This window comes from Vidua macroura, chromosome 3 (assembly GCF_024509145.1).
Source record: "Vidua macroura isolate BioBank_ID:100142 chromosome 3, ASM2450914v1, whole genome shotgun sequence".
NCBI classification, from domain to species: Eukaryota; Metazoa; Chordata; class Aves; order Passeriformes; family Viduidae; genus Vidua; species Vidua macroura.
This window is the reverse complement of record NC_071573.1, coordinates 21,997,953-22,022,583: the sequence shown is the minus strand read 5'-3', so window position 1 is coordinate 22,022,583 and position 24,631 is coordinate 21,997,953. Positions and strand designations below refer to the sequence as shown.

The following is a 24,631-nucleotide window of genomic DNA, read 5'->3' as shown; positions in this document are numbered from 1 at the left end:
CCCCATTGTATTACAGCTTTGAGAAGAATGACTGGAACAGAGTAGAAAACAGAAATGCAGCAAGTGAAAAGTTTGAATAAAGTAAATATTTTGGTGGTTCTTAATTGGCTGTGGTTATCTCTTCTGTGAGCTGTTTCTGGGTAACCTTCCATGGCATGTGGCATGTAATAAACCATGGGCCAAAACAAGCACTGTGGCTATTCCATGGAGAAGGGCAGGTGCTTTGTTCCACTGCTTAAATTCCTCTTTTCTCACAGTTACCTCCTTCCAGTGAACCCAGACATGTACAGACAGCTTCCTGAGAGACTGTCTATAACAATATCAAGTACTTTTAGGTATAGATGTGGCTGCTGTGTGCAGCAGCTCTGCTCTGGTGATGTGCTCATCCTTTGTCCTTGTAAGGTCCTGGCCAGAGGCTGCACAGAATGAGCTCAAGGCATGTGGGATGTGCACTAGCATGGCTGGTGCAGCTCAACCAGGATAGGAGGCAAGAGACCTCACTTAGCACTAAGGAGGTATTTGGTGGTCAGTGAGATCATTTACATCTGCAGCATAAGACTTTGTTTTCCCAGTTTACTAAACTGGACTGTTGTTAATCTGAATGTGAAATTCTGCTGTGTGTTTATAAATCAGGGTGTAGACAACTAATGAAAGACCTGAGTGGTAAAATTATTCTAAAAAATCAATTGTTTGCAACATTTTGGAAAAGGTTTGAATGAATTTTCTTCCCAGGAAAACGGTAAAAAATTTTGTATGTTTAGTACACTTGTCTCAGATACATCTTTTATTACAGGATAAGCTGTAGTCATACCTGACACCAGAAACAGAAGCATAGGACTTTTTCTTATATAAGGAAGATGATGAAGAGCACTTACGAAAGGGCTAATTTGGAAAGCAGGGGAAACTTGAAGGATGATTTGGTTTACCTGCTTCCTGGTCACAGAATCATTATCAGTTTCCATGTAGACAGATAAGGTTCTTTAAGTAGGGAGAGAAGCCAGGCCCAGCACCTGTATCTAAGTGGGTCAGGTGGAAAAGAAGCACGAGAGTTCTGGAGTCCACTTGCAAAAACATTGCAACAAATGTGAACTATTGGCAAAGTTTGCCAAGTAATAAGTACAAGAAGTGTTAAATAAATGTAAGATTGGATTTTCATAAACCAAAATTCACAACCAGTCAAATCTCCTTTTATGGCATGGTATCCAGTCTTTTTTTGGGAGGAACAAATGTGTTCTTAGTTTAGTTAGTTATTCTAGTGGCTTTTTCTGTATTATAAGCAAGGATGTTTCTCTAAATACCATAAAGTTGGTGAAAAGCCTTAAATAGTTTCATGGATCACTGTCAGACCAGAGGATGTGGAGACTGAATGCTCTCTGCAGGGTTCTGTCACTAATTTTGACTTAAGTGAAACGTTAAGGCTGTGCAGTATTAACAGCAGATGGTATCAAGCTTGGAATTGCTGTGAGTGTGTTGGAAAATATGGATAGGGTTCAGAGATACTTGAGGACAGAGAAGAAGCAGTCTGGGAGGGAGAAAACCATGCCTTTTGGATGAGGACAAGATTCAAGATCCTCCATTTATCATCTTTGTACAAGAAGACCATGGAGGAATAGAATGAGTTTTGTGCAAAGAGTTCTGGGGATGATGCAGTTGAGAAGCCAGATAGGATTCTGTGAACACAGCTGCTGCAAACAGCTTGGATGTACTGTGACATGTAAGCAGGATGAGCTTCTACATAGCACATAATAGTTCTTCATGCTAGGCTTAAGCATTTCATCCCAAGAAAAGCTCAATTACAAGACAGTGTAGAGGAAAGTAAAGAATAAAGTCTTCAAAATGTAATTACTTTATTCACAGAAAGACTGAGAAGTGCTTCCCTTACAGAATGGAAAACTACAGAGGGAAGGAAGAGTTTTCTTCAGGTGAGGTATAAACACGGAGAGCATTTTTCAGTTTAGTCTCTGACAACAGAACCACTGGTAACGTGCTTAAACTGCAACAGAGAGAGTAGAAATGTACTCCAAATTTCTTTTAATGGAAATTAAAAGTAGAAAAGAACTGTGACCCACTGAAACAGATTGCTTGGGAAGACTGTGGTGTTGCCATTTTTAGAGTGCCTCTTAAGGCACAGATTAACTGTGTCTAGACCATGTTTTTCTCCCTCAGTCCTGAGAGGCAGGATTACCTGATTTATTGAGCTGCTTTCTAACCATTAGAGTATTAGAAAATCCTAGAATGGTTTCTAGAAAGCAGGGACATTCAAATTAAAAAGGTATCAAAGTGGTTAATAGCACTGGGCCCATGTTAATCACCTTCTCATTTTGTGATAATGGGTCTTGCTGTAAAAATTGCACATCTGTACTCCCTTATTTCCCCTCCCTGCTCTTCAAACAAAGTAATAATGCATTGGGGGAGAAGGGGGAAATACTTTTATAAATCTTCTGGCTCACTTCCATTTCACATCTGTAAATATCTTCCAGTTGATACACCAAGTGTATACTGATGGCTACAAACTTCCAGAATCATCTTTCTTCCCTAGCTATATGTAAATTTGCTTTGGGGATGAGGGAGAAATTAGACTGTTAAAACCCATGGTAAGTTTGATATCAGATTCTAAGATTTCTAACTGCTTAGCTCATTCCTCCGAGTCAGAATTAAGATATAAAATAAACCATTCTCTCATCAGCAGATAGCAGCCTTTATCTTGCATGCCTTTTTTTTCTAAATCTGGCAATTAAAATGCATGAATAAGAGGCAGTGTACTCTGGTAGCAGGAACTTGGGCCTGGGAGACAGAACTGTCAGCATCTTAATCTTAGACATGTTGAATTATGATTTGCTGAAGGGCATGTTTAATTCCTGGCCCTGTTTTCCACACACAGAATGTAATGCTGCAAGGATTAATTTTTGTCTGTAGCTACAGAATTAAAACTCTCAGACTTGTCTTCCCACATTAAAAGTTAGTATGTAAGCCCAAGGTTTTCATTCATGAATTCCTAAGTTGTGTCTAAATTCTTCTGCTACAGTATCCTCAGGTCAAAGAACAATAATTTAAAATTCTAATAAGGTTAAAAATACCTAACCTTGTGGTAATTTCCTTAGTTTTTAATGTATGGAAAATGCAAATTCTTTTTTCTTCTTTTGCTTTTTTGGTTCCCTGCTGTTGTTGAAAACAGCTCCTTTCTCAAAGACTTCAGGTGTACGGTGTAGTTTTTTTTACTTCTTTCATGATTTATAAGGATACAGAAAGGTTGTAGAATTCAAATTTTACTGGAATTTTCTGTTATATTTTAAGCAAGGAGGCTGCATTGGTATAACCTGGTTTGTCTTGGAGCATTGATACAGCAATACAGCCAAAGGATTTATTTTTTAATTTAAGTTACTTTAGAGGCTGAGGGCAATGCTGTATGATGTCATTCTGGTTCAACAGACCAGCAGTGTTGAAGAGTGAGAGGGTGTGTGGTGTCTTTAGGTCAATGAAATACCTTTTCCAAGGCTGGTAGTATCAGGCTGAAATCCCTGCGGGCTTCTTCCTGCAGGTGCTTGTTTTAAGTTAGGTCTGCACAGACATTTAAATTTATTATTATGGTGTCACCCTACAGGGTTTATAGTTCTTTCAGTGAATTCTTTGTAAAAGAGCTGGCATCATTTTTTAAAAGGTTATGTTGAATTCTCATTTCCTCAGCAAGTTGCCATGGATACGTCAGGTTCTTAATGTTTGTTTACTGAGGAATGAGGTAGAGAAGGTTTATGGTAGCTGTTTTCAAATGCATATTCTGCTTTTGAGTGATGCTGTTCTCACTGGAGCTAACTGGCCAATGAATGTGAATTCTGTTGTCTGCTTTGAGAATTAAGTTCACTTTGAAAAGAGTAAACACAGAGATGGTCATGTGTATATCCTTACTTTGCATTAGCTTGTCAGTTGTTCAGGTTGCTTTATTCCCTCTTCAGTAAAAAGACCCTGCTGATTTTGTGTGCCCTGTGTTGTGTGTTGGAGTCCTGTCAGTCAGCATTGAAATAGGGAGGCAATGCACACACCTAGAACTAAGGAACTGCTGCCTCAAAATGTGCTGCACCTCATGCACCTGCACAAATCAAAGAGGTCCTAGACTTGCTGTGATTCGGAAAAGGCCATGAAAAAAGAATTTTTTCTGGCTAAGAACTGGCATAACAAGGAAATCAAGCCATAAAACCCCTGCATGCAGAGATGAAATGCCCATGAGAGAGCATTTGTATGTTGTGTTACATAATACAACACTTGAAGTATGTTTCTGGTCTGTTCTCTCCCTTCCAAGTCATCTGTTTTGCTCCTTTGTAGCTTCACACTTACTTTTCTCCCCTTCCAAAATAAAGCCCACAAAGATAAATGTGTTTATGTAACCTCTCAAATCTTGATTCAGAAATACAAACTGCTGACTTTGGAGCCCATGCAAATGACCTGCACAGCACCAGACTCTGCTGTCAAGTAACCACTAGAAAAAATATGCAGTTAAACCAGAAGTCAAACATTAACTTGTTCCTTTCCCAGGTCACGCTGGAAGAGGTGTGGGCAGGCGTGTTTGAAAGATGAGGAAAACAATCCCTGTGTTTGTCACAGTGAAGGTGTCAGTGCTCTTCATGTCTCTGTAAGCTGTGCAGTCCTTAAGGACAAGAGAAACTGCTGCAGGACACTTGGTTCAGTTTTGGGTTAAACAGCCAAAAGAGTAGCAAAAAGTCAAGAGGCAACATAGTGGAAAAGAATGAAAAGGTGAGTATCCTGTTGTGGAAAGGGAAAGATGAGAAACACCTCTCATTTTTAGCAGCTGCTAAAAATGGATGACCACTCTTAGTGGAGTAAAAGAATTACCAGTAGCTTTCTTGGTAAAATTGATCCTTGTGTACATTCTGTGATGAACTTTATTGTGAAACTCCACAGCCACAATAGCTCTGTTCCCTTCCACTTCATAGTCTAAGGTGGTTTCTTGAGTGGAGGAGCATACCTGGACATGGTCAGTCTGTGCCAGTCAGTTCCCATATAAGCTCTACTGTCAACCTTTTAAAGTTACCACACGTGTACAGTTTATTAAAAGTATTTTGAGAAAAGTGTGGTAGTTTTTATGCCTTGTGTGTTCCAAAACCTTGAAATGTCTCTACAAAGAAGTGTCTTGTGTGTTTTAAAAAGTGTAAATGAAATGCCCTCAGTGTGCTAATTTTAGTGCAGTAGGTCTGAGTTTCCAGGTGAAGGTGACAAGATGTTCTCTGGGTTTAGAATCCATAGCAATAGCCAGAGGTGCCTTTGTGAAGTGACAGGTACAGAGATAGCTGTGTTTAAAATGGTTTGTGTCTCATAGAAGAGCTCTTTCATTGCTTTTATAGATGTAGTGCAAAATATCTTGAGTGGTTCATGTAAGCTGAATACCAGCCCCATTAAACATCTGCATTTTCCATTCAGAATGAGCAGTGTGGAGTCTGTACTTTCTGCACCTCTTCAGACATAAAGTTTCATTGGGTCCTTCCCTGTAGCCAAACATCCAGTCAGGAGTATGTGCCAGGGAGGGAGCCCTTGCAGAGCAGGTGAGACAAGCTGTAGTCTAGTTTTTTTCACAAAAGTTCAGCTTCTTTGGGAAGAAAGTGGGCATTGATCTGAAGACATGTCCAGGACTAAATGAAGTTGTGAGAATCTTTACTGGAATTGCCAAGAAGGGATTTCTAGCTTCGTGTTGTGAGGCCTGATGTGGTACTGGCTCCACATGCTGCTCTAATATAGCCCATATCCCACAAATGTACAAACTCAGCAGAATGCTAAAACATGACAGTGCTTGGGGACGAATGCCTTTTGCAGTCCATGCTTATTTCATTTTATTAGATGTTGTCTTAATAATACCAATCTGTCTCTTCTGCTGATAATCACCAGTGACCAAATGCTCTTGGGTTAGAACGCTTTTATGGCAGTTCAAGCCCTAATTTCCAAGTAGATTTCTAGGTTAAAAGCCACTATGTTTTTGTTTTGTGCATTGGGTTATTTTTTTAATCATCCCATATGTTGATTTTGCATACCTGGAGATTGTTCTGTACACAGAAAGGCCACTTGGCCCTAGTGGCAGGGAAGAAAACCCAAAGTGCTGTGTACATCTGTTTGATTATCTCATTTTTGATCAATTCTCTTGGCCTGACCAAACAGCCAGCTTCCAAAGCTGACACTACCAACCATCAAGATCCTAATATTTACAGAGTAATCTCTATTAAATGCTTTTGGGTTAACCCTTAATACACTGTGAGAAAATGCCCCAGATGCAGAATGTTGGGATAAGAAAAAAGATACTTAGAATTTTGTTCTCTTATTCCAAAAGGGATGACTTCTCCCATGAGTGTGTCAGTGTGAAGGAAGCTGAGCAGCCACCTTGTGCTTAAGCTCTTATTGCTTCCCTATTTCTCTTCTGGAACAGGTCATGTGGTAGGGGTTATGTTTTGACCTGAATTAGATGAGGCTTTAAAGTGAGAGTGCTCAATATATGACAAGTGTCAGGTTCTGTTTTGCTGGAAAATACTTAATACTTATTGTTTTTCCTCAAGGTGTTTCCACATAAAGGATCCCCTGTCGCATGCAAGAACTGAAGCTTGTTCTGTGAGCCATAAAAATCAATCTTAATATTCTGAATTAAGGAGACTTAATTCTTCAGTCTTGCTGTTTCTCTGTAATCTCCTTTTGGTGTAATTATTTTCCTTTGAGAGAGAAATGAACGTGTATTACCGGTTAATGAGTCATATTTGAGAATTTTGTCCCAAACCATAGGTTAGGTTTTAAAACTTAAAAGTTCCCTCTGTATGCAGATGGGATGTGAGAGTCTCCTGAGAGTTCGTGATTTGCACTTCTGTGCTGCTTTGTGCAAACAGTACTCCATAGCAGGAACTTACCTCCAACTGTGTTCTTGCAGGAATTTGTTTTTTTTGATCTCAGGGGGTATTGCTTTTTTGATCCACATGCTCTTTATTAATCTTCTGTGCTGAATGGCTGAGAGAAATTGTGATAGGCAGGTGTGGTCAGTATAATAAATGAAGGTGTTGTGTCTATTTGAAATGTCACAAGAAGACCTCTTTGCTGGCTGGGTCTGTGACTCTTCTGTAAGGCTGCCAGGGTCTGAGAAAATGCATACTGAGAAATGGTATTTTTGAAGGTTCTTGAAGGGTGTGGTTGAATTCATACTTCTCTTATCCACATAAGAAAAATAACTATCTAGACAGTATGCCGTGATTCTTTCTCAAAGTAGTAAAGAGCAGGTATGTGGATTTACAGAATAAAGGAATAAGAAATTCTCAGCTGGTTTTGCATTCTCATTTAAATAGTTGAACTATTTGATCTTTTTTCCTGTTGCTTTTAGAGATAATTTAGCTGAAATTTTGACAAAGGATTCTTTGCTTGTGGTGCTCTTGATGTGATGTCCATCTTCTATAAAGTCGTGACCAGGTCAGAGACCTAAGGCCTTGGAAGACTTTTATGTTGCATTGGTTTTTGTTTTATTTTTTTTTGGTTTTTTTTGGTAAAATATAAGTATATTAATTTTAAGTATTCTTTTTGTTCCTGTATTATTCCTTTCTCCTCCTTTTGGGTTTAACAGAAAAGCAATTATCAGCTACTTAGTACCAGAATTCTGTATTCTAATTTCTGGGGAAAAAATCTCCTAAATAGAGAAATCAAGTGAATTACTGTAAGCATATGATTTTTTTGAAACTCTGAATTAGGCATATAAAAATTCACTCTTTTCAATATCTTGCTGTGCTAGAAAGAAGGATTTTTATGCAGGGAGAGTTCTGCATACTTTTGAAAGCATGGCAAGAACGCCAGTGTTCATAAGTAAAATGCACTTTCAAATATAGTTGCAATACACTTAAAGTGGATGTTACCAAGTTTACGTACTTGTTCATCAGTTATCTATAACTTTTACTTTCTTGCTATACATCAGTTCTTACACATTTTGCAGAATACAAAACTGTTGGTTTGAGATTCATTCTTTTAAAATTTCTTTTTGGATTGGCATTTGTGCACTTGGTGTCACTTCTTGAGCATGCTTTTTTGCTCTGTTTTCTGTTTCTGGCTAAATAGGATGGATGTGTATGTTAGGGATGTGTACTGGGAAGGCTCTGCTAGGGATTCCTTAGGTCTGTAAAACTCTGGAAGTGCACAGGCAGCCTGCTCACCCTCCTGGTCTAGAAGCAGTTGTTGCACAGAGGCACTGGCATTCCTGCAGACAGAAACTCTGAGTTATAATCGTGGTAAAGGGAGTCTGTAAAGTGCAAATTTGCATTACTGGAGTATTGTATGTGTTATAATGACTCATATTTAGAAAAAGACCATGGCTTGCCTCAATCCTGCATAGCTGCTGTTAAACTTTTATTTGTTTTCCCTGATATTTTAGACTTTTTAGCAGCTGTCATTAATCCTGCTCTTGAACAGTGTGAGAGCTAGTTGGAAACAGGTGGTGCATGCTCCAAATATCTTGAGATACAAATGATGGTCAGCAGTGTTGTTACTGAAATGCAGATATTTGTGCCAGCTTGTGTTGGTTTTGCTTCAGCAGACCTTCCATTTTCTTTGCTTTGGAGAAGTACGTAAAAGCGTTCAAAAATGAATTTAGGCATAAAATGTTGCTGAAGCATCAATTTATTTTGCATTGCTAAGGCTGTACAAAACCAGCATAGAATTTGCTGGCTTTATTGTAGAAGGTATGGATTAAAGCAGCAGCAGAATGTCACAACTCTCAGCTGAAAGACAGCTTTGTATGGAGCATTTCATTTAGCACGCTGCAGTTCCCACCTCGAATATTCCCATGTCCAGTGAATGTGGCATGTGTATAACTGAGAGATACATTTGCATAGCACAGTGATATCCTTCACAAGAAGGCACTTTGGGAAGGCTCAAACTTCAGGCAGGATCTGGTATTTTGTACCATATTCCATTTGCAATGGCCTATCCTGTGGCACAACATTAGTTTTGGGTCTTAAATCGGTTTGCAAATTGAACCTTGTAAAGCTGCAGCTAAAAGTGCATAGTTTTGAGCATGCTGTAATTGAGGACTTTAGAGAAGAGGTGATTAACTGGGCCTCCTTAATTGAATCTGTGGTTGAAAGACTCTTATTAAACCTTTAAAAAATATTATCCGTATCTCTGTACAATGTTGTTTTGCTAATCTGTTCAGTCAAGTAAATGAGGGTTGATTCAGTGCTTTCTTTTAAGCAAAGTCCCTAGACCATTAAGCTGGCTAAAATAAATGTAGACATTTGGTTTTCATTACTGTTGTAACTGAAACAAAAACATTTTAATCACTGATCCCAGAGTGTTTTGAAGTTTGTGCAAGTTTGCTAGGAAGGTATTTAAACTGTAGTATCAGTTGCAAGTTGGCCATAAGCCAAGGTTTCAAAGCTGTTTCAAAGTAAGATGTTGGGTTTCCAGAACCTTACAAAACAGGAAAACTTTGAGAGGGGAGATGCACTGGAAGGTAGTTACAGTAAAAATTGCACTGGTGAAATGAAATTATCTGCTAAAAGGAGACAGTAACAATGTTCATGTATTACAGTTTGCTGCTTTGTTAAAGAGGTGTTTCAGCTATTTGGAAAGAAACATGATATTGAGCTTTAATATTTACATTAACAAAGAATTAACTTTGCCCAAGAAATAGTGTGCGTTTTTAGGGGGGCTTTTGGTATCTTAAACTTGCATAAAATGAGATCCTGCTTCTAAGGGAAAGATCTTAATTATTGATTAAGATCTAATTTTAAAAGTACTTTTTGGGAAAATATTTAGGTTGGTCTTGAAAGATGATGGCAGTGAAATAGGACAAACATGAGCATGTGATCTTGGTCTTGGACAAATAAAATAATCTATAGCTTTGCATTTGTTGGAGAAGCTGGAGATTGTTAAAGTGCAGTAAGATGAAGATTGCTTATTCTGTATCACACTGTAGTCACAATAATATCTCAGGGCAAACCTGCAGAAATTGTTGAAATGTTCTGGGTGACTGGGGGGTCAGTCAGGGAGGCAGGGACTGGATATCAAGAGCTTCATCATGGCCAGATTGAATTCTTGTGGTTGCTGCTTGGCTTGGGTACCAAAAGTACTGTTTACCAGAATAGTCTTAACTTTTAGTGTTTCTGTTTTATTTTTTTGTGTCCTTATAGTTGATGTGGGTCTAAGTGGCAATTAGAAAAAGACTTCAGATGACTTCATTTGGAATATTAGAAATGGGAGCTATTTGAGCTAGGGAAAACCAGCATTTCTAGCAAAAAAACTGTGGAACTTCTCAGATTGAATTACAGAACAGTTCATCTAAACATGTTTGAATTTTGTTGGGTTCTTTTGCATAGTTATAACCTTAGTGATTTGTCTGTAGTTGACAAAAACCAAGAAAGAGTTCTTACAGAAATCCCTCTGTCTTAAGCAAAAAGCAGAGATCTGAGAGTTTCATCCCAGTTTTCCAGTTGGTATGCTTATACTCCACTTTATATATTCACCTTCTAAGCATAGTGTTCTTATGTAGAGATTTTGCATATCATGAAGTTTTTATTTGAATGCCTGAATTAAAGATTTTTATAAGTTTCAAATAATGAGAAGTTGCTGCCCTTCTGGGATGGGTCGGAAAGGTAGTTTGCCTTTCCTCTTCTCCCATATTCTCTCTCCAGGATATTTCTTTTGTGGTTTTACTGCTGGGATGTTCTAGCTGAATTGTCCCATCTCCTAAAGCTTGTGGAGAACATTGTGTACTTACACCTTCATATTCTGCAAATGGAAATAAAGGAACAGATGCAGATGAATGTTTACTTTGGTTCCTTTAGCAATAGGTTAGAAATATATACATTAAAGTTGGTTTTGGTAGGCCATGTAATAGTCATCTGACCACAAGATCACAACAGAGATAAAAAATTTTGCTGAAGATACCTTGCCTCACCTGAAGATTTTGGTAGTACCAGTTTTGTGTTGTTCTACACCTGAGAAGGAACAATTTGTCATAATTCAGTTTAATAAAGATAACTTCTTTTTGTGATCATAAAATGCTAGAAGCTCATCTATAATTATACTGTTCTTTGAAACCACTTCAGTCAGTTTTCCTTTTTTTTTTAAATACCTTCTCCCATTCTAATAGTCATAAGAGGTTCTAAAAAATACTACTTTCAAGTCTAATTTTAGAACCCATTTTCTTGAGAATATTTAGTGGAGATTTATTACTATTTGGTAGCACCATTGTCTTGGTGTACTGAAAGGAAATACTAATCATGCTAGTACTAACACGAAGAGAAATATCTGATCTAGCCCAAGGCATTAAAAACCTTATTAGAAAGGGAAGAGCTGTTCAGTACCATTGCACTGTATGATTTATTCACTACTTTTTTTAAATATTGTGGTAGTTTGAGGAGAGATGAGCTGGAGATGGCAGAGAACTGAATAGCTGTGAGAATGCAGAAAGAAGCCAAATCCTTATTTGTACAAGGCCTGCCAGAGTGCTGGGTAAGTATAGAAGCAATGATGCTTTTTGCAAGTGTGGAGGAACAGAATAAGCAGGAGGAGAATGAACCATTATTAGCCTGGAGAAAAGGCAAGTTGAGGAAGAATGTGGAATCTTACTGTCTCAGAGAGTGTGAAGTTATTTGAGCCAGAAAAGCATAACATCCTAAACAGCAGATACTTACCTCTCTTCTAATAGTCCCTCTGTTGGCATTAATAGTATGAGCAGCTAAAAGTTCCTGACAACCATAAAAATTTGCAGTGCACTAAACTTTGCTGTATTCCATGGTTAGCATCATGTGGCAGGGAATTTTAAAGGCTGATTGATTTCAAAGACATTAAAGTGCCAAATTTAGATTTTTATTGAATGTTCCATTTTCAGGAGCAGACAACTTGCTTTACTTCTGTTGTATTTCTCTCCACTGTTAGGCTGCAACTGGGAGCAATATTCTTTCTAATGAGACTCCTGAGCATGGAGCTGCAGTAAGAGCAGCAACATCTGCCTGTAATAAGGCTTTACTCTCCCTCCTGCTTTGTTATTTCCATATGCCAAATGTCTGGTGGCTTCATGCAGCTGTATCTCGCTTAAACCAAGTGAAGTATGGGGAAGAAAATGAAGGTGCTATGTGCAAACCCAGGAGATGCAAGCAGCTGAGGGGGAAACAATGTAAGGTGGGAATAGAAATTGCAAGGTCAGGAATGTGTGAGGCTCTTAAGTCTTTGAGACTATGAGGACAGAGTTTCCCAGTTCTGATGAACTTCTCTGTGTGGTTATTCTCCATATAATTTTAGTAAGTATAGCACACTCCTTTTTAAGGGAAGTAACTTCTCTAAGTTCAGTGTATTTTGGTATGGATGGGCTTTTTTCCCCCCTCCACACCTGGGAAAATCAGAATGACAGGAGTGTTGTTTTACTAGGGAAAATCAGGATAGGGGGTAGATGGAAATTCTGTGATTGGGAATTAGTTTCTTGATGCTGATGGAGAAGAAAAGCTTGGGGGAAAGATGCTGCAGTACTGACAAGAACTTTATTTTGAGAAAAGGATCTGAGGAATCAATCAAGAACAATGGTGAAGAGGTCTTGGGTGGCAGTTGCATTAAAGGTAAATTTTACAAATACAGTAATTGACTTTTAAATAAGAACTGGTCAAAGGAGCCATTATTATCTCTAAAGAACTGCAAACAGCAAAGTTGAATGTATGGGGTTTGAAAGGCAATTAAGTAACTGAGCGTTCTTTTTACTGACTTTCTGTTATTTTCATTGTTCTGCTTGTAATTATTGTTATAGCTGATTTGACTGTTAAAAAGCAGGTAGAACAATTAAATTATTTAAAATATAGTGCAGACATAAGTGCAGACCTAATGGATGTGCTTGGGTGGGATGGAAGCTGAGCACAGGCTGTGGAGGGTGAGGTCCTGCAGGAGGGGAGGGTGCGCCACTAAAATGACATCAGTGCTTCACTTAAACATCGGTCCTGTCAGTGGAAGCAAAACAAAAACTGTGTGATTCGTGGAATTGTTGATTTGTTGGGTTTTTTTTCCCTTTGGTTTGCCTCATTGCTTGGGTAATGAAGGTGGCTATAGGAATACTTACTTGAAATTTGGAATTAACCCTTTTTCATTTGATGAAAGCAGTACTTTGTCTGGGTGGAGATACTGGCATGGTTTCTCCATAAAAATGGAAAATTTATAAAGTTTTTAGGTGACAGAAGTGGGAGTTTTGCAAATAGAACTTGAATGTATGTGCTTTCCTGTTCCCATGTTCCCATTACCCACTCAACATCTCTAAAGGGCTAGTGGCTGGAAATATTTACTTTTTACATGTCCAAGCAGAACTGCACCTATATAATAATACCTAAAGATTAGAGAGATACTGTGTGTTCATATAAGCCTTGACAGTTTTAGTCATTTAATTGCAAAGTAGTTCTATCACAGGGAAAGCAGCATCCAGCATTAACTACTTCTGCAAATTTATTTGCTTTGTAGAAATGCAAAAATTGCAGTTTTTTGTTTATAAGCGGTATAGTTTGTTTGTAGATCAGACAGTTTGGTTCTGTGGTGCAGAATTGATGATGCAGAGATAGGACCTCTGCCATGTCTGAAACTGACCTTAAAAATGTCTTCAAAATAGACTTCAAAAGAGAAACATTATTCAAACAGTATTTAAAAAAATCATAGTTATGGACTTACAGCTCAAATAATTCCTAGGGAAAACATTTTGCTATAGAGTTGTCCATGTTGTGGTAATCATACTTTTATCTGAAGAATCAGATACTTTGTTGGTCTTGAGGCATATAAAGTTCTTATTTTGTGGATTGATTCAGCACAATCATTCCTATATTTCAATCACAGAAATGTACATACCTACAGTGGTATAGACTGCAGTGTGTAGTACTATAGCTGCTTTCTATGAGAGACATGATTTCATGAGCTGCAGAAAGCAGGAATGCCTTTTCTAATCCTTAAACACATATGCTTCAGTAGTACTATTGCTACTGGTTTCTACTAACCTGATAAATATTGGAGAGAACTGTTATTTCTCTATTGATTTACATGTGATTTCTCCTCCTAAAGGTGCATGTCTGTCTAAAAACATGCAAATGAAACTAACCTGTCTTTAAAATTCTCAATAAAAGAGACTTCTGGCTCACTTTTGTCCAGCAAGGAGATTCTTGGTTTCTTTTTCTTGTTGAATGTTTACTTTCAGTGGCCCACTCCTGCCTCTGATGATATTCAAGATTCCAGAAGCAAAATTTTAACATGATTAACCTAAGGGATTAAGCACAGATTAAATTAGAATTTCTTAAGCATTCTTGGTTCATGAAAAGTAGAGCAAATCAGCAGACTGTGAAATAGCAATCGTCTGCCTTGAAGTTTTAAGCTGGGAGTGGGAGTGCTGGAATGACAGATTTCTGCCTCCTCCCTGACTTTTACTTTTTGAGACTTTGCACTGCACTTTTTCAAAGAAAGGTCATGAGTAGGAACATAGTCCCCTGCTATTCCTGAGTGCTCAGAGTCTTCTCTGAGAGGAGAGTGAGTGGGGTGATAAACTGCTTTCCCTTTTTCCATTACCTCATCCTTCCACCTCCTTGTTTTTCCAGTATAAGCCAGTGTTGCAGACACTACTATTTTTCATCCTCCTACAGTGACCTGATAGGCAGATTGTATGTTTTAATGGTTTGGTACAAAAAGCCTAGTTCTTGTTTGTGCTGTAAAATAAAAGTGCGCACTTTGTGTTTCTGCTTAGCTTAGTTTACAGGTTACAGGAGGAAGTGGTGTTTGTATTTGTCTTTTCATTTCTCAGAGCTGGATGAGTATCTGTGCAGAGCTCATTTCAGGAGCTGAAGGGGGAATGACAAACCACCTCACTACTTGCATCTACTTTCTATCCCATCCAGCTCTGCTGCAGTCCATAAGAGCAGGTCCTGCCTAGGGAATGGAGCAGTTTCTCAGATGCATTTTAGCTCTTTGAATTTAGTGGCAACAGCTGCTTCCATCTGTGTCCATGTGCAGGAAGAGATGTTCAGTTGAACAGGCAGCTTGCCTTTTTATTGTGGTGTGTATAATGCTCGCATATGGTCTCAGTTTGCAAAGCTGCAGAGTATGACAGATTTTTTTTTAAAGCTCATTGAGCAAAATATGACTGTAAGAGTGTGTATGTTTATATTTTAAAAACAAACAAACAGCTCCAAAAGAACACCCCAGATCTCATAGTGGTAATTTGAAGCTATGACCTGTTTGGTCATCTGTCCAAATGAATTTCTGTTATAAAAGGCAGATACATTATTTTTCTTTCTGTATTCCACCCTAAAAGTGAAATACTGTTTTCTCTCAAGGTCTCCAGAGAGGGAGCCAGGGCTTTTTGCCTGCATTCCCAGTTCTGACAGTGTACCTAGACTCTATTTGCAACTGGCTCATGTCATCCATTGAGTCTTTGCACCTCAGTCTACAAAATATATTTTTGATGCAAATATATGTTTGGGCATTGGGATTTATAGGAACTGTGGATTTAGTTATTAAAAAAAAAGAAACCAAACCAGTAAACTGAGAAGTAGAAATTCTATTTTAGGATAAAGACAAGTGAATTTTCACTTTTCCTTCTAAAAAAAGTCTGGATATTGTATAGCACATAGAAGTCTTTTCTTGGTTAAACAGTGGATAGTTGCCCTACTACTTGTGTTAGCTATTGCTTTGCAACATCAGCTAACTTGGAGCCCAGCAGCCAATTCTTTTCTCAAATACTGTGATTAAACACTTGTTTTACTTGTGCTTGCAGACATAGGGGAAAGAACGGTGTACATCCTACTTCTGCACCAGACAGATTAATATACTGACAGTTTAGCTTTTGTGAAGAGGAGCTGTGACTTGGAAAGCTTAACACTTGTGAGCTGTTATAGGACAAGCTGAGGTGTAATGCTGCCTTAGGTCAGCAAGAGGGAAGACAAACTGGACCTTCAGTCACCTGCAGTGTGCACAGAGGGGTGAGGAAGTATGGCATAACTTAAGTTTAAAAGCACACTAATTATGTTAAGGTATTTGGAGCCAGCAGCGAAGTTCTGGTGCTTCCAAAGGAGCTTTTGATACAGGCATAAATAATGTTAGCTGAAAAAAATGAAAAGCAGACCTGCTCAGATACTCTCTCAGTCTGTTCTTACATTTCCTGTAGAGTACAGATTTTCTTTTTTTATTCATGTTTTATTCAAATGTTGAATACTGGTTCCCTTTCTGCGGTACTGTGTGTTTCAGTGATCAGTATAGACATGTCCCACTTTGAAGTGGTCTATATCTAATTACCTTGTTAAAATTCCAAGCAGAGCTGCACTTAAAAATTTACACTGAGATTCCCTCATGAGGCTGATCAGTTCAGACTGTTTACTTTCAATCCAGGTACAACTGCTTTTTCACTCTAAGAAAAATTTGATTTTTAGAAAAACTATGTAGAAAGTGGGAAGTGGCATGGTATTCTGATAATGAGAAACTTTGTTCTGATCTTTCTCATAATTATCCTTTGCAGACATGTGATTTTCCTAAATGAGCACAAATACTTTGTACTAATTTGTTTTCCACGTCAGATAAAGAGTAGAAAAACATGAGATCATATTCCTGGTGTTAATCAGGTATTAAGAGTATTAGAAATCTGCCATCAGTTGCACACAAATATTTACCTTTTGATTGTTTCAATTACACAGATTTAATTACATTTTGGGTTTTGAGGAAGGTACTTTATATTCATGTAGTAGGCAAGGTCAGCCAGATGCTTAGCCAAGGAATTACATTTCCTTGGAAAGCTGATTTATGTGGCTTTCCACACCCAGCACAAACTGCATTATAGAGGCCTTGACTGGAACATCCTTAGGAGTCTTCTGCCCCAGTGATAATCTCTGAGGGATGGTGAAATAATATCAGGTCATTTTTGAAGGCAAGTCTGCTCCCTTCCCAAGTAAAAAGTAAAACTTTTTACTCTCAGTTCTGAAATCAGTCAATTTTAGGGAGTTGTACAAATGTTGGGCTAGTAGTCATTGGGCTCCCTGTGTAATGTCAGGATAAAACTTTGCCTATTGGCAAAACTTGGTTTGCTCAAAAAAATCTACAAAAAAAGTGTCAGAAAGCTGATGGATGTCTTCAGCTACCAGTTTTTCCAAGACAGACACCTGTTTATCACAGTGTAAAACTTTGTCTTTTTTCAAGATTGACAGATGAGGAAATTGATGTGACTGTTATTTTCAGATAATTATCCTCACATCTTATCATTGTAAGTGACTTCTCCAAGACAGTGGTTTTCTTCCATAACCTCCATGATTTACAACCATTTACTTGTCTGCTGCATCCCTACCGCCATGGAAGTCACCAGCCAGTGCACATTTGTCCCATCTGTTGGGTGTTTCAGCTGACACTGTGCTGCTTGAACTTACAAAGCATCATCCAGGTAGAAGAATACTTGTACCTAGCAGTTTTCAAAGTTGAAGGTAGCTGAAGGCCCAAGACAGGCAAGCTGCTGTTACCCATCTGCTCAAATGGCACATTTGGTTCATGTCACTGCTGATGGAGAGAAGAAGGTACAAAAAAAGGAGTGGGGCCAAGAGCTGCTGTTGGGATTGGATGGAAATCAGCGAGTCCAAGGCAGAACATGCAGCTCTCCAAGCTCATGGTGTAACAGTACAAGGGAAGGCAAGAGATATCCTTTGTTCCATCTTCTTTGGAGTAAAAGGTGTAGGTAACTGGTAACTTGGCTTATCAAAATTTTATGTGCCCATGCTCCTCTGGTCTGAGAGTTTATTAATAGGTTTATTTCTCTTGTATTTTCTTCCTCCCTGCTCCCTGACATGAGTTGTATGAGAAGTGAGAATCTGCCCTGACCAAGGAATTTCTGAGTGTCATCTTAAGCTTCTTCTGTCAAGAGTGGGCAAAAGTTGCTGCCAACACAAACAAGATGCAGAACGTTGTATGTGACAGCAATCTTTGCAGCACGTGGTTGCTAACAGTGAATCAGCAGTGCCCAGATAGCAGACAACAGCAGTCTCATGGGATTTCTTAAAACTGCATATCATGCGACAGGATTTGTGACTTAAAATCTCTGAGTGCGTTAGGGCTGTTTCTAATGTGCAGAAAAACATGCAAAGGTTTGCATGTTCAAGTGGTCAATAAGTTCTCCATGTTAACCCTTCTCAGGACAGTGAACTTTTATGTACAGCAATTGAGACATAAGCTCACTCCATATTCTGATTTAACTTTCTGTTCTGGAAACAGAGCAGAAAGAGCAATGTATTTGGATGGATGTCTGTGCTCCCTCTGCCTCGTGATGTGTTGAATTTGTGCTGCTTATAACTTTTCAAGTAAAACAGATGTGACTGGCTAAAGACCCTTAATTTCTCTGCCTGCTTGGAATCCATTTTGGATTGCCTGTGATGTAGGAGGGAAAGTCAAATATTGCAAAACATTGCTTTAAGCTGTGACAGTCAATGCCTGATTATCTTAAGTCTCCAATGAGTGTACTGATTGAACCAGCAAAATCCTTCCACAAATACTGGTTTCTCTCAAATTGATAAAAAAGTTAACTCAGACTCTTACCTGTGACAGGCTGCTTTGGGGATTTTGGCCTCTCTTTTGACTTTAAGGAGGAAAGTAAGTTTTGGGGATTTTATTATTCCCTTGGGTTCCAACCTGATGATGACATGCATTCAGTCTCTGCTCTTCTCTGATGTTATTCTTGCTCCCAGATGGGTTCACCCCCTTCAAGTCCTTTCATTTTCTTCTCAGAAAGTTTGTCCTAAAGGCCAAAAGAAAGGATTTTCAGTTGTGTAACACTTCCAGATGCACTTCCAGCAATGCCAGGTGTTTGACCAAGCCCATCACATTAAGGACAAGTTAAAATCCTGCTTTGCCATGGGTATTGTCATTTTTATTTGTCTGATCTCTACTTGTTTCTGCTTATTCTTGTGGCTATTAAGCTGTCCTGTAGCAGCCATACCAGTTTGGGTTGTTCTCCTGCTGAGCTTCCCATCACTAATTCACAGTGAATGTCTGAGCTTCTGGCTGGCAAGCTATATTTTTGATATCCACCTTGGTGTCTGCTTTGTGGGGAACTTCATTGAACCAGCTGCTCAGAGTATGAGGTACTTGTGCACAAATAGTGGCTTGGGCCAAAATCCTCGAAGTACTTAAACATGGTGTAGTGAAAACATGCCTGTCTAAAATCCTACAATTCTTTCCTTGACAAGAATCTGTTTGAATCATATTCACCTTTAGTTCCATTGATATTTAGGATTTTCTGTGTGGCAAACTTCAAACTCTTATTGTTTGCATTGCTTCTACCTGCCTGAGACAGAATCCTGGATTCATTTGGGTTGGGAGGGACCTCTGGAGATCACCAGTCCAAACCCTGCCAAGGCAGGGTCACCTGGAGCAGGTGACACAGGAATGTGTCCAGAGAGGGAGATTCCATGACCTCTCTGAGCAGCCTGTTTCAGTGCTATTGCTTTAAAAAATATTTGAAGAAGGAACACTTTCTATGGCACTTGAAGGCAATATTCTCTTTGACTATGTACTGAAGGATTTTGCTTATATAGTCAGTGAATTTGCTTATATAGTCAGTAATAATGTTGATACATAAGTTTTGACATTTTTTTAGTGGTAAATGCACTTTAAAAAGCTGTTTCAGAATCATGTAGTGGAAAACTGCTGAAGACTTTTTTTTTGGTGTTTTATTTTGTTTGGTTTTGTTTGGTTTTTTTTTTGTTGTTGTATTGTTTTTTTTGTTTTTTTTGTTAACTTTGCTGTTGGAAACAGAAAACACATAGGTAGCCAAATTGCATTCCAGCACGACCTGCTAGCAGGCAAGAGGATTTCTGCTTCAGTGCTGCAGTTCATTAAAGAGTTGTTAGCAGAAATGCTGGAAAAGTTTGCTGTGGGCATGTGACGGGAGATTTCTGATAACCTCAAGGCTGCCTTCCAAATGATCTTATTAATTCTGTGAGTAATCCGGGGAAAACCAGTAGGGTTTCTTTGACTTTTGCCCTCCAAGGTTGCAGTTTTTACAGCTCAGAGCAGCTATTAGTAACAATAACTCTTGAAGTGTAATTTAAAAAACCCCAGGAAGTGTGTTCCTGTTTTTCTTTCTGGTGCACTTACAACTGACAACTCCTCTTCCTTTAGCCCCTAATTCAGTGTGCTGCTGTTCCTGGAAACCTGTTTGGAATGTTCTAATGAAGTTTTTCACTTGCCTGAAGTACATCAAAAGTAACACATGAGCCTGGTTTCCAGCAGAGACAGACTTTGGTCTACATAGAGTCAGCTGCTTCTCAAGAGTCACACTCCTGACTGGGTAAGGAAGGATGGGGTTGATTTGTGCAGGCTCTGGGAAGTTAATTCTGCTGTATTGGGAAGGTGCTGTTACAGTTGTCAGCTCACTTGTGTTCAAGGTAACTAATCCAGAACCAGAAAGTGACAGCTTTCTTGCTTTTAGTGAGGAGCATCGATGGAAATTTGGATTATAGGACATATGAACATAGAATGTCATGGTCTGCATTTATGATTGGAAGAAAGGGCAATAAGTTTTTGCATCTCTCCTTGTGAACATGCTCTCTTTTTTATGCAGCTTGAGGTTGGATTTTTTTTCAGATTCTCTTATTTTCATAATCATTAAATCCCCTATTGAGGAGTAATACAAAGAGCTGTTTCAAATTGCTTGTTCTCCTTATGCAGCAGATTTCAGAGTGTTAGCATCCCACCTAAAACTGGGCTACTTCTTTCCAGGTGCCATTTCTTCTCCTGTTCCCTTTTGCCTTTGCTCTCCAGAGTTGACATTGTACATTCTGCATTGCAGAGGGCAAGATTCCTGAGAATAGCACACTATTTGGAAAGGATTTTATCTGTGGCCTGTTGTCTGGATGTTATTTATTATGTATACAGAACATGTTAACTCTCTCTCTAAATGTTTCCCATTTTCAGACTGTTCCTTTCTATGCAAATTCACCTTGACTGCTCTTTAAAACTGGTTTCCCAGCTGAAAATAGGACTCTTACCTTGCTAGTCAGTGTTAGCAATGTATTTATTTGCTGCATATCAGTGTAACTTTAATGCTATTATAGTTTCCAGTTCAGCTAGCTGTCTTACCTTTCTGCTTTTAATTCAGATTTGGGGAAAGCATACCTTTTAAGTCAGATAAATGGGAAAGGCAGAAGGAAGAGTATTAAAAAGTTTGGTCCAATCCTTGGTAGTGTTCAACCTTTGGTTACTGCAATTGGGAGACTGAAAAATTTGGCTTTTTTCAGCTTCTTAAAATTTTCTCATAATTACTGGTTTTGAAACTAGCAGCTGTGTTACTTGATGCATCAAACTCTTAACTGTTCAGCTATGAGTTTTAAATGGGAGAGGTAAACAATTGTTTATTTTTTTCTTATGACGTCTAAAGCACTAAAAAAAAGGTTAAGAAAAATTAAAAGGTTAAGAAAAAAAAAAAGGTTAAGAAAAATAGGTGCCTACAATTTGTCAATATCCACTGTTATTTTCTAAAGTTTTATTTTAAGGCTTTAAAGTTCCAGCACTGGTTTTTAATATTTTTTAAAGATGTTTTCTAAGTATTTTTTTTAAGTTAGTCTGTAAAAACAAAGTCATTTTAATGAAGACTTTGAATATTACATTTCTCCCTAGTCTCATGAACAAAACTTCAGATTTTGTTTTGCAGCTCTTTCCCATAGGGGTTAAATAGCTTGGAAATAATCTTACCCTAAATTGAAGAACTCAAGGAATGCCTCATGAAGGAGCATTATGGTGACTGGCACTTGAGTGTTTTGTGAGATGCGAGCGCAGTACAGGTCACTGCAATGATTAAAAAGTGAAACCGGTTAATGGGGTCTGTGGAACCTGTGTGCCCACAGCAGCTCCTTGGTTATTTGTTCAAACTGTCCTGCACATCTAAACTTCTTGTAATGGTAAGTGGTGTTTATGCAGACAGGTATTCTACACAGGGAGGTTGCCTGCAGGACAGAGGCAGATTTCCCCTTCCCTATCTAGACTGCTGCTTCTAGAATTTATTCATCAAAGTTTCTGATTCCTCTGATTTGGAGAGCTTTGTAATTAGGGAAATTCAGGACAAGATGAGATAAAAACAGAAGCAGGAGATGAGAAAGAAGCAAAGGTCCATGTAAAGTGAGGAGGAATGGTGCAGTACCAGAAGTATAAGGAGAGATTGCTTTTGATAGACTGGTAGAACTGTGTGAAATGAGTTTGGCACTAACAGTCATTCCTTTGAAGTATTTTTGTCCTGTTTTTTTAAAAATTATGACTTGCTTATTTTGCTGCCTTAGACTGAAAAGCAGATTGGGACAGCCTCTGTTTTCTTCCCTCCTTTTTTGATTTGCCCATGTGTTCTGAGTCCAGTACTGAGAAACTGTGGCTCCCCACTGTGCAAAAAACACTTCTCTTTTAAGTTTCTTTATATTCCTCTGTTAATTACTATGCACTTGTATGGATTCTCAAGGAATTCTGTAATATATGGAAACAATGATCTCATTTAGATTCTTATCCCCCAAGTTTTCAGCATCTGTAAGGGGGCAAAATCCAACTTTATCAGATGGAATAGACACACAAAGAAATGTTTACTCTGATAACAAAAGAGGCTTAGTGCTCACTAAGATTTTCTGGAAGGATTTTCTTTAGTTACAGTGCATAATTTGACAACTTTAAAATAAAGCATACTATAATAAATTGATACATTTATTCACAGCTTCAGCTAAAATGACACAATCAATGGCTTTAGCAAGTTTAAATAGTCTTCTTTCTATCCTTAGCAACAGATTTCTGTTAAGTAGGAGGATATAACTCAGTGTGTGCTTACAAAAATAGGAAAACTGATTTTGTCTCAGATGACTGTGTAGTATCTTACATGTTTACATCTCCATCAGATTTACGGTAGCATGACTTTCTAGACTATGGGGTTGATTTAATAAATAAACATTATATGGAGCATTTCTCTTGTAGGTTACTTTGTTGAATGTGTGATACCAGCAAAGATCAAGCTGACTTCCCTCTTTGATACCAAGGACTCAGTTGCTCCTATGGAGACTCCAAAAGATTCAGTAGGCATAAAAATGCATTTTTGTTTTTCATGTTGTTTATGCTTGCATTTTGTTAGTACTGGCTTCACATTTTTGAGTAAGCTTTTACTGAATCCTTATCTGTAATGACAGTTTAACTTTTCAGAAGATAAACTGAAGTGACATATACAGAAACTAATTTTTCAGTAGTGCTAAACATTTCCAGCTTTAGATACAGTTTAATCACATCTACACTTTATGAAAAATGTACATCTGCAGTTCTCTAAGGAATGTTTCCTAATACCTTTAATGTTTATTATTGTACGTAGGGAAGATATACATAATCCCTCTGTGTTAGAAAGACCCTTCAATTTAAATTTATTAAAGATTACTTTCCCCTGTCAGGAGCAAAGTGTCCCCTAAATCCAATTCCCTCCCATGAAAGCGTGAGAATTTCTCCACTGCTTGGGGTCTGTGCAAATCATCTGCACTACAAAAGAGCCCTGGCTTCTTCCATTTTAGGAATCTGGGAAGGGTAAATATTTAGAAGTGCTGGCATAACAATAGCAGAAGGAAATTAAAGTTTGGGATCCAGTGCTGAGACACATTTGGCTTAAACCTTGGGTAAAAAAACCACAAGCTTTTTGGTAAATTGGTGAAACATTACAATTTTTAGCTTTGGAGTACAGAATCAGCAGGAACTGTTCTATGTAGACTAAAGCACCCAGTTTTGAAAATGTCCTCTTTGTTCTTGTTTAGGTTGTTGTTTTTTTTTTTTTTTTGTCAGACCAGAGTGTGTTGTTGTTCAATTCCTTTCTGGCAGGTTGCAGGAACTAATATTTCACGAGCAAATACTAGCACTGTTAAGGGAACAAGGCTCTTTATGGAAGATAACTGCTGCTATGAGAACTTCTTGAATATAAAGCTCAGGGGCTGTAGGTTGAATGAATATATGAAGAAAACTGAAATTAAGACCATGGCATAGAAATTGATTTCATTATAGGAACTCTGGTGTTTAGGTTGCAAAGTAATTTGCTCCATAAAAGATTTTCTGTAGAATCTCTTAGAGAGTTTTCAGCATCTGTTGTTTTCAACAGCTGTTCAGTATTGAGCAGAAAGATTCATCTGTTCTCTGCACAGCAAGAAAAATGTATTCTTTATCTTGATAAATTCAGTTGAGCTTGAGTAACTCTTTGGATATTAAAACCAGTTTTCCTGGTCTGTTTCACTTATCTTTGGGAGATTTTTGGCACCATGTTCAAATACCTAAACGTGTCCAAAGACTGAAGTCTGTTTCTGCCAGAATTTGCTGTGTGACTTATGAGCCTATATAAAGACCATTATAGTAACTTAAGCTGATACTTGGCTTGTGTTTATGGAAGACAACTCCAAATAATCCTTTAACTTAATTTTGAGCAATGTTGTGTTTTTCAGAAAGAGACTGTATAGAGTTGGCTGGATAGAGAGAACAGTACTTTTGGAAAGGACTTAAATGTTTTGAAATTAGATTTATATTTTTTATCCAATTTAAAAGCTAAAACAACAAAAAAAAATCTGTATTTCATTGTAGAAGGAAATAGAGTTTAACCTCCAGATAGTAGACTGCTTGGGTAGCTTTATCTGAT

General features: G+C 38.1%; 1 protein-coding gene across 2 annotated transcripts in view; it reads left to right on the top strand.

Annotated features, from left to right (window-relative positions):
• Window positions 1–24,631, top strand: part of DISP1 (dispatched RND transporter family member 1) — an 85,693-nt gene that overhangs the window by 9,009 nt on the left and 52,053 nt on the right. Inside the window, exon 1 of one of the 2 annotated variants that reach the window (XM_053973972.1) lies at window positions 20,261–20,293. The exons of the other annotated variant lie outside the window; for it this stretch is intronic. The gene's annotated coding sequence lies outside the window, so the exon portion shown is untranslated. Of the gene's footprint in view, window positions 1–20,260; window positions 20,294–24,631 lie in introns of those variants that run through there. 2 annotated transcript variants of the gene reach the window in all.